The following is a 9,958-nucleotide window of genomic DNA, read 5'->3' as shown; positions in this document are numbered from 1 at the left end:
ACACAACGACCTCACCTATGGTTCCAGCAAGCAGAAGCCCAATTCCACGTTCGGCAGATCACCTCAGAGGACATCCGTTACTATTACGCGGTGAGCTCCCTCGACCAGGACACAGCGGCCCAGGTCGCGGAGTTCGTACAGTCGCCCCCGACAGACGGCAAGTACACGGAATTCAAAGCCCTGCTCCTAAGGACTTTCGGACTCTCACCGCGCGAGCGGGCTGCCCGTTTACTGCACCTGGATGGCTTGGAAGACAGACCTACATCGGCTTTAAAGAATGAGATGTTGTCTCTGGCCGACGAACACACACCCTGCCTCATGTTGGAGCAGGCATTCCTGGAGCAGCTGCCCGAGGACATACGCCTGCTGCTGTCCGACGCGGATTTCAGTGACCCCCGGCGGTGGCAGCCTGGGCGGACTTGCTGTGGAACGTCAAGAAGGTGAGTGGGGCGTCCATCGCACAGATCACCCGGCCACGCTCCCAGCAGCAAACCAGTCCAGGCCCGGCCGCAGAGCCCGCTAACACCAGGGGCAGGGGTGGGGAGCCCAACGAACAATGGTGCTTCTACCACCAGCGGTGGGGCGCAGAAGCCCGCCGTTATCGCCCGTCCTGCAAGTTCCCGGGAAACGCCAGGGCCAGCCGCCGCTGATGGTTACGCCGGCTGTCCATCGGGATAGCCTCCTGTATGTGTGGGACAAGCGTTCAGGACGCCACTTTTTGGTCGACACCGGTGCCGAGATCAGCGTCTTACCTCCGACGAGTTACGACACCCGTAGCAGGGCACTGGGTCCCCCCCTGAGGGCCGTGAACGGCAGCACAGTAAGGACCTATGGCATCCGTCAGGTGCAGCTACAGTTCGGCTCCAGCCAGTTCACGTGGGACTTCACACTGGCCACCATAGCCCAACCGCTTCTGGGTGCGGATTTTTTGCCAGCTCACAGCCTACTGGTCGACCTGCCCAGGAAGAGACTGGTCCACGCCGAGACCTTTCAGACGTTCTCCCTGGGTGCAGCCCAGTTGCCAGCCCCTCCCCTCGGCTCCATCACGCTGTCCGACAACGACTTCACCAGGGTCCTGGCGGAGTTCCCATCGGTTCTGGCACCGCAGTTCACAGCGGCCATGCCCAGGCACGGCGTACAGCACCACATCCCGACCCAGGGACCACCCCTCCACGCCCGTGCTCGGCGGCTTCCCCCGGACAAGCTCCGATGGTAAAGGAGGAGTTCAAGAGGATGGAGGAATTGGAGATCATCCGACGGACCGACAGCCCATGGGCCTTCCCCTTGCACATGGTGCCCAAAGCGATAGGAGGCTACAGACCATGCGGCGACTACCGCAGGCTGAACGAGGCTACCACACCGGACCGCTACCCTGTGCCGCACATTCAGGACTTTGCAGCAAACCTGCACGGCGCACGGATCTTCTCCAAGGTAGACCTCGTCCGAGGGTACCATCAAATCCCGATACATCCGGACGACGTCCCCAGAACGGCTCTCATCACCCCGTTTGGCCTTTTCGAGTTCCTTCGCATGCCGTTCGGCCTGAAGAATGCCGCACAGACGTTCCAGCGGTTAATGGACGCGGTGCGACGCGACCTGGACTTCGCATTCATCTATTTGGACGACATCCTCACAGCCAGCAGCAGTCGTCAGGAGCATCTGTCCCACCTTCGTCAACTCTACGCCCGACTCAGTGAGGACGGTCTAACAATCATCCCCGCCAAAAGTCAGTTCGGGCTCGACACCATCGACTTCCTGGGCCGCAGGATTACTAAAGACGGGGCAACCCCTCTGCTAAGGTAGATGCGGTCCGCCATTTCCCCCGACCCACCATGATCAAAGGCCTTCAGGAATTCGTAGGTATGGTCAATTTCTACCACCGCTTCCTCCCTTCAGCTGCCCGGATCATGCGCCCCCTATTCGCCTTGGTGTCCGGTCCGGGCAAGGACATTACCTGGGACGAGGAGTCCGCCGCCGCTTTCATTCAAACGAAGGAATCCTTGGCGAACGCCGCGATGCTAGTACATCCCAGAATGGACACCCCTACCGCCCTCACAGTGGACGCATCTAACACGGCAGTCGGTGGTGCTGGAGCAACTCATCGAGGGTCGCTGGCAACCCCTGGCGTTTTTCAGCAAACACCTGCGGCCACCCGAGCTCAAGTAGAGTGCTTTCGACCGGGACCTGTTGGCGCTCTACCTGGCGATCCGGCATTTCAGGTACTTCCTAGAAGGTCGGCCCTTCACCGCTTTCACGGACCACAAACCGCTTACCTTTGCATTTACGAAAGCGTCCGACCCCTGGTCGTCCCGCCAGCAACGCCACCTGTCCTACAACTCTGAATACACGACGGATGTCCGGCACTTCTCGGGTAAGGACAATGTCGAGGCGGATGCGCTCTCTCGCCCTACCGTTCATGCCCTTTCCCAAGGGGTAGACTTTGAGGCACTGGCAGAGGCACAGCATGCAGATGAGGAGATCCCGAGTTACAGAACCGCAGTCTCCGGTTTGCAGCTCCAGGACCTCCTCGTAGGCCCAGGTGAGAGGACCCTACACTGTGACGTCGCCACCGGCCAGCCCCGTCCCATCGTCCCGACAGCCTGGCGGCGCCGTGTTTTCGACTCCATTCATAACTTGGCGCACCCCTCCATCAGGACAACTGTCCGAATGGTCTCCAGCAGGTTTGTTTGGCACGGACTCTGCAAGCAGGTCAGTGAATGGGCCAGAACGTGCATGCACTGCCAGACGGCCAAGGTGCAGCGGCACACCAAAGCCCCACCGCAGCAGTTCCATCCCGCCCACTGGCGTTTCGACCACATTCATGTGGATATTGTGGGCCCCCTGCCAGTGTCGCGCGGAGCGCGGCACCTCCTGACTATTGTGGACCGGTTCACAAGATGGCCAGAGGCGATCCCGCTCACCGACACCACCTCCGAATCGTGCGCCCGAGCCCTGATCACCACCTGGATATCTCGCTTTGGTGTGCCGGCCCACATTACCTCCGACGGAGGCGCCCAGTTCACCTCCAGCCTGTGGTCAGCTATGGCCAGACTTTTGGGGACTCAGCTGCACCACACAACTGCCTACCACCCACAGTCGAACGGGCTAGTGGAGCGTTTCCACCGTCACCTGAAGTCGGCCCTCATGGCCCGCCTGCGAGGAGCTAACTGGGCGGACGAGCTTCCCTGGGTCCTACTCGGCATCCGCACAGCGCCCAAGGATGACCTGCACGCCTCGTCGGCCGAGTTGGTATACGGCGCGCCCCTGGTCGTCCCCGGGGAGTTCCTACCAGCCCCACGGGGGCAAGAGGAAGATCCCGCAGCAGTCCTGGGCTGACTACGCGAGAAGCTCGGTAACCTGGCCCCCATACCCACTTCGCAGCACGACCTGCGTACCCAAAGACCTGCAGAACTGTAAGTTTGTGTTTGCACGAAGGGGCGGGCATCGGCCACCGCTTCAGCGGCCATACGAGGGGCCGTTTATGGTGGTCCGGAACAACGGGTCCACGTTCGTGCTGGACGTTGGGGGGAAAGAGGAGGTTTTCACGGTGAACCACCTCAAACCGGCCCATGTGGACCTGGCGCAACCGGCCGAGTTTCCGACACCTCGGCGCAGAGGCCGACCTCCCAAGCAGGTTCTGGCCCAGACTGTGGACATTGGGAAGTGTATCGCCGGTTCTGTGGGGGGGTGGAGTTATGTGGCGTCCCATTTCCTGGCACATCCGAACCGGCTCACAATTAGGTAGCCTACGGGGGTTTGCGAGCACAGAGCTTTGGAGCCTCTGCGCCATGGGGGGCAGGTTGAGGGAGGCTTAAAAGCGAGGCTCAGGATTTCGAATAAAGTTTTTTCCTTCGACTGCAGTTACCGACTCCGTGTCGTAATTTTAGCGCTGCGTGTAGCACACCGCTACAGTTAGGCTTGACAGGCCGAGGGGTGGTGTTGCCCATTTTATAAGGAAAGGGGCGGGGTTGATGAACCGACACAAGGTATTGGATTCGGCCCGGTACATCTCCGGTGGATCCTCCCAACCACTGAGCACATCGACATGAAACGCTGTCGGAGTAGAGAGATGCTCACCACCCAGGCCAGGCTCTTTTCTAGCTGCTGCAATCAGGGAAAATGTACAAGAGCCTCAGGACTCGCACCAGGTTCAGGATCAGTTACTAAACCTCAGCCACCAGGCTCTTGAACAATACAGGAGAAATACACTCGCTTACCCATCCATTGAGATGCTCCTGCAACCTTTTATCGCACTGGGCCTGTCTCAGAATTAGAGAAATAAGAGCTGGTCTGACTGGGACAGACTCGTTCTCATAGGGTATTTACAGGGTAGGGGCAGGAATGATTACTCCCCTGGCTGGACTTCTCTGTACTCTGATAATAAATTTTGAGTTTCGGGGAATCTCCTTTGATTCTGATAACAAACTGTGACTGACATCTCCAGCTCCCCTGATCACTGCAGATTTTCTCTTGTTTGAGACAGTCACTGTCCAGTCTCCTTCTGACTCGAGACCGGCAGTCCCGGCGGCAAAAGCCGTGAATCCCTACTCCGCCGTTCCAGGTTAATCACGTCCTTCCAGAGGTGACCAACCAGAGGTGCACACGGTCCTCCAGCTGTGGTCTCACCTACATGGAGCAGTACAGGCCCTTCCTTACTATACCAAACCATCCTGCCTGCACAAGGTCCACATCCCTCCATTCGCCTCACACTCACGTGGTATCCAATAGCCCCTATCCCGTCTGCTGCCTCCACCACCTCCCCCGGCATTCATTCCAGGCACCCACCACTATGAGTATGAAAAAGAAACTTGCATTGCACTTCTCCTTTATACATTCAGAGTCAGGTTAAATATTATCCTATTACTCAGTGTTTGGAGTCAAGTATTAAGGAGGTGGTTTCTGGGTTCCTGGAGGCACATGATAGAATAGGCCGTAGACAGCATGGTTTGTCAGTGGAAAATCTTGCCTGCAATTTTGTTGGAATTATTTGAAGAAATAACAATCAGGGTAGACGAAGGAGAAACAGAGGATGTTGTCTGCTTGGATTTTCAAAAGGCCTTTGACAAGGTGCCACATATGAGGCTGCAAAACAAATTAAGAGCACATGGTATTACACAAAAGCTGCTGGTATATAAAAAGTATTGGCTGTTTGGCGGGTTGCGAAGCGTAGGAATAAAATGAACCTTTTCTGGTTGGCTGCCGGTATCTAGTGGTGTTCCACAGCGGGCTGTGTTGGGACCTCTTCTTTTTACATTATATGTCAATGTCTTGGATGGCAGAATTGAGTGATTTGTGGCCAAGTTTGCGGAAGATACAAAGACAGGTGAAGGCTTAGATAGATTTGAGGAAGTAGAGTGGCTACAGAATGTGTTAGGCAGATCAGAAGAAAGGGCAGAATGTAACAGATGGAATATATTGTCAAGAAGTGTTCGGTCATGTACTTTGGTAGAATAAATAAAAGGGTAGACTATTTATTAGGTGATAGATTTTTTAAAATGAGATGCAAAGGGTCTTGGGAGACTTTGTGTAGGATTACATGAAGGCTAATTTGCAGGTTGAGCCGGTGATGAGGAAGGCAAATGCGGTGTCAGCATTCACCCCGAGAAGACGGGAATATAAAAGCGAGGCGGGAATGTTGAGACTTTATAAACCACTGGTGAAGCCTCACTTGGAGTATTGCGAGATGTTTTGTGCCCCTTATCTTAGGCAGGATGGGCTGATGTTGGAGATGGCTCACAGGATGTTCACATGAATGGTTCCTGGATCGATCCCCTTGTCGTATTAAGAGCCAATGTGGATCTTCATTTGGTTTTATGACGTGTAGAATCATCTGCTCTTATGTTTGTCAATGTGACAAAAGCTCAATTTATGAGCCAATCTATGACCTGCCTAGGAATTATGGACCTGCATTCCCAGATTCCGCCATTCTCCCGTACTCCTCAATTCCCTACCATTCACTGTGCATGTCCTTCTCTGCTTGGTCCTCCCAAAGTGCAACAACTCACACCAATCTGCATTAAATTGCATCTGTCATTTTTAGAAATTCTTTCCAGCTGCTTAATTCATGCTGAAAGTTTTGTTCACCTACTTCGCTACCTACTCACGCTCTGAATTTAGGTGTCATCTGTAAAACCAGTTTACCAGAATACTACTGATATTCAGGAGTTTCCATACCCTGTCCCTTAAAACGTCTTCCAATAAGTTACCCACGACTGATGTCAGACGCAACTGTCTCTAATTTCCGGGCTTATTCTTCCAACTTTCCTTGATCATCGGAAGCTCATCTCCAGCACCTCACCCGTGGCTGAGGACATTTGAAATCCCTCTGCCAAGGTCCCTGCAGTTTCCGCATTAGCCACCGACATGAACCGGGGAGGACACCCTATCTGGACTTGCGCATTCATCTTCCGTAATTTGTGTCAAGTCGTCAAACACCCCTTTCACCATAATCCGTATATGGTCCATGACTCTCAATGCTGTTCTGCCCCATTTCTTTTGTCCATGTTCCTGTTGCTGAAGCACATACAGATACAAAAAACATTTAAAATATCTTCCCCGTCTCTCTTGGAAGACTGTTCTGATTGCCAATGGACACCATGTTTGTCCCTTGCAATCCTCGTGCTCTGCGTAGATCTCCAGAGACCCTTTGGATTCTCCTTCAGCTTGTCTGCTCGAGAAAACTCATGCCTTCTTTAATTCCTGCTGAACTCTCTGTGAAGTATTTCATGTTTTCTTATACCTCACGAGTAATTCATTTCATACGAGCTGTCTATGCCTCTTTCGTCGTCTTAATCAGACTCTCAGTATGCCTCTAAAATCAAGATCCCTGAAGCGTTGGCATTTGTTCCAACAGGAACATATAAACTCTGGACTACTGAATGTTTTAACTTAGGAAGCCTTGTAACCCATTCTCCACTGACCGGAACTCTGATGATGACATCGAAATTGTAGTGTTTCTAAACTAAGGATAAAGTTTTAAGCTATTCAGTCTTTAATTCAGATGGTCCAGACCTGGCAGCATCCTTGTAAATTTCCCCTGTACCCCTTCAAACTTATTTACAGCTTTCCTGTATCTCGGTGACGATAACTGAACACAGATCTCGCAGCAAGGCCTCATCACTATCTCTCACGTCACATCCCATCTCCTATAATCGATACATTGATTTAGGAAGGCCAATGTTCCGAACAATCTGTATCCTTTTGAAGCCACTTTGAATGAATTGTGGACCTGTATTGCCAGATCCGTTTTATCTTCTACACGCCTCAGTGCCCTTCCGTTCACTTGGTCAGACCGACCCGGTTTGGTTCTATGGAAGAGCAACACCTCTCTCCCGTCTGCACTGAATTCGGTCTGATATTTTTCAGCCCATTTTTCCAGCTGGATCAGATTATTCTAAAAAAAAACATGAAAACCTTCTTCACTGTTGTCTACACCCCTAATCTTGGTGGCATTCAGAAATTTTCTGATGTAATTTACCATGTTATCATCCAGATCTCTGCGGCACTCCACTGGTCACAGGCCTTTATTCAAAGAGGAGACCATCTAATACCACACTCTGGCTTCTCACACAAAACAAATTTGGCAGCGTCGGCGGATCAGGAGGCGTGACGAATCTCAGATTGTTTCATTTATAGATACATTAAAAATGAATACACTTCGAAGTTTGAACTTTGTTCTTGCTATTTTTTAGGGTGGGGTAGCTATTTGTGAAGTGCTTGAAATGATTCTGACTCTGGGATAATCTACTGAGAATGTGGAGAGTGTCAGCGGGTTTGATATGTGGGTGCACACGGATTTGGCGTGTCTGCGGAATTGGTACTTTGACAAAACACAAGATTGTTCCATTTTTGAATAGTTTAATGATAAATGCACCTTGAACTTTGTTCTTGCTGTTAGTTTAAGGTGGAGGCCGCTACTTACTGAACAGTTTGGCATGATTGTTGCTCTGAGATAATATTCCATGTTTGAGGGGTGTTACTGGGTTGAGGAGTGCGCTCAGATTTGGGGATAAGCGCAGATTCGGGGTGTGTCAGCAACCATGGGGAGGTAGGGGGTGTAGGTCAGTTCGGCGTGTGACGAATCTCAAGGTTGTTTCATTCAAAGTTACTTTACTGATAAATACAGTCTGAATTCTGAACTTTGTACTTGCTGTTTTTGTAAGGTGGAGGCAGATATTATGTAAACGGTTTGTAATTGTTCTTGTTGGGGGTGTAATCTAATGTGCAGGTGGGGTGTCTGTGATTTGGGGCTGCACACTGATTTGGGGGTTCAGATATATTTTGTGCACACAAGTTTTGGGGTGTCCCTAAACAGGGGCTGCACAATGTTTTAGGGGTGTCGGTGGATTTCACTCTGCCCAGTGATGTGTGGGCACATTGGGATTTTGGGATGCATATGGATTTTGGGATGCACACAGATCTAGGAGTGTGTCGGCCAGTTTGTGAGCACACACTGATATGGGATGTGTAATCAAATATGAGGTTGCACACGAATGTGGGAGAGCGCACAGATTTGTGTGCCTCGTTATATTTGCAGTGTACATAGGGATTTGAGGGTGTAGATCGATTTCGGATGTGATGACTCTCAAGGTACTTTTATGAATAAATAAATCTTGAAGTTGGACTTTGTTCTTTTTTTTGATATTTTTGTAAGGCGGAGGCAGCTATTTTGTGAACTGTGTGAAATAATACCTGTTCTGGGATAATCCGATATGCAGTTAGACTTGTCACACTTCGCTAACAGGTATGGGGAGAGTCCGCGACGAGGTCACCTGTTGAAAGACAAACCGACGGACGGCAAGCCGCAACAGCAAGGAGTTTTATTTAGTGCCAGAGGGAAAAGTACAAAAGCCGCCGAAAAAGTTGTGTCGAGAAAAAAATATATTTATAAAGAAACAAATGAAAACAAACGCCCATGCCCAAAAAGTACAAATATCCAGACGCTTTCTCAACGACAAACTTCGTCTTTTAATTTTCCCTTATAAATATTTACCAACCGTCAAATCCAACCTCGCCACCTCTCCAGCAACGAAAGACTGGGGGTTTAAATCTGCTTCCGCCTGGCTGAGATTCTAACATGCTAGCGTCTTATTTCACAATATATGCCACAGTTAAATCCATAGATCAGTGTACATATGCACAGATGAATATAAAGTAATAATGCCCTCCCCACCAGTGGAGTTACCTGTGCAGGGTGTGGGGCACGTGACACCACAAACCCAGGTGTTATTTCAGGACCCCGCAAACGGTCCTGCTGGTCTTTCGGAGTCGTTCTGCTGTCTACAAGCCCCTGTAACGGTGTGAGTTAAAACAAATGGAAGTGTTTGGAATGACTGTGTCTAGAATCCTTACTTTTATGATTTATAGACCAGCAATGCAAGTTAAATGAAGGGATCTTATTGATTGGCCAAGCTAGCCATTGTTCCACTGTGGGGTGTGTAAACAGTGAACTCTTAAGAGCTGTGGAACGGGACGGCAAAGGGGGCGAAACTCTGGGGAAAATAGACCATGGACAGAACGAGGGGAAGATACAAACCGGGCAAAGGGTCATGGTTAGCGGAGAATTAGCATTATCAACCTGTTCAATCACAGTCTGTTTCGTTGCTGTACTGTGTCTGTACTGTACTGTGCTGACTGACTCTACCGTGAAAGGAACAACAGGAAGATGGGCCGGAGAGTTTGTTTCCATGCCGTAGTGTCCGTTACGGACTCGAATTGGGGAGATGCAGAAGGAGGATGGGCCGAAATGTTTCTCTCTCTGCGATACTTTCTTCTGATAATGGGATAGGATGGGTATCTTGATAGGCTGAAGCGTCTATGCCAGTGCTGCAGTTTCTGTGGACAAAGGGAGGAAGATGGGCTGAAAGATTGTTTCTGTGCTGTCGTGTCTGTGATTCACTGTAATGGACAGATTCAGCAGGATGACGGGCCGAATGGCCTTTCATATCTCTCTCACTCT

The 9,958-nt window shown here is 51.0% G+C and overlaps 1 protein-coding gene across 1 annotated transcript in view; it reads left to right on the top strand.

Annotated features, from left to right (window-relative positions):
* LOC132385773 (zinc finger protein 135-like) overlaps positions 1-9,958 on the top strand; it is a 901,933-nt gene that overhangs the window by 476,703 nt on the left and 415,272 nt on the right. The gene's annotated exons all lie outside the window — the stretch shown is intronic.

This window comes from Hypanus sabinus (genome assembly GCF_030144855.1).
Source record: "Hypanus sabinus isolate sHypSab1 chromosome X2 unlocalized genomic scaffold, sHypSab1.hap1 SUPER_X2_unloc_2, whole genome shotgun sequence".
NCBI lineage: Eukaryota > Metazoa > Chordata > Chondrichthyes > Myliobatiformes > Dasyatidae > Hypanus > Hypanus sabinus.
Note: the sequence above shows the minus strand (reverse complement) of the source record. Positions and strands in the feature narration are given on the sequence as shown.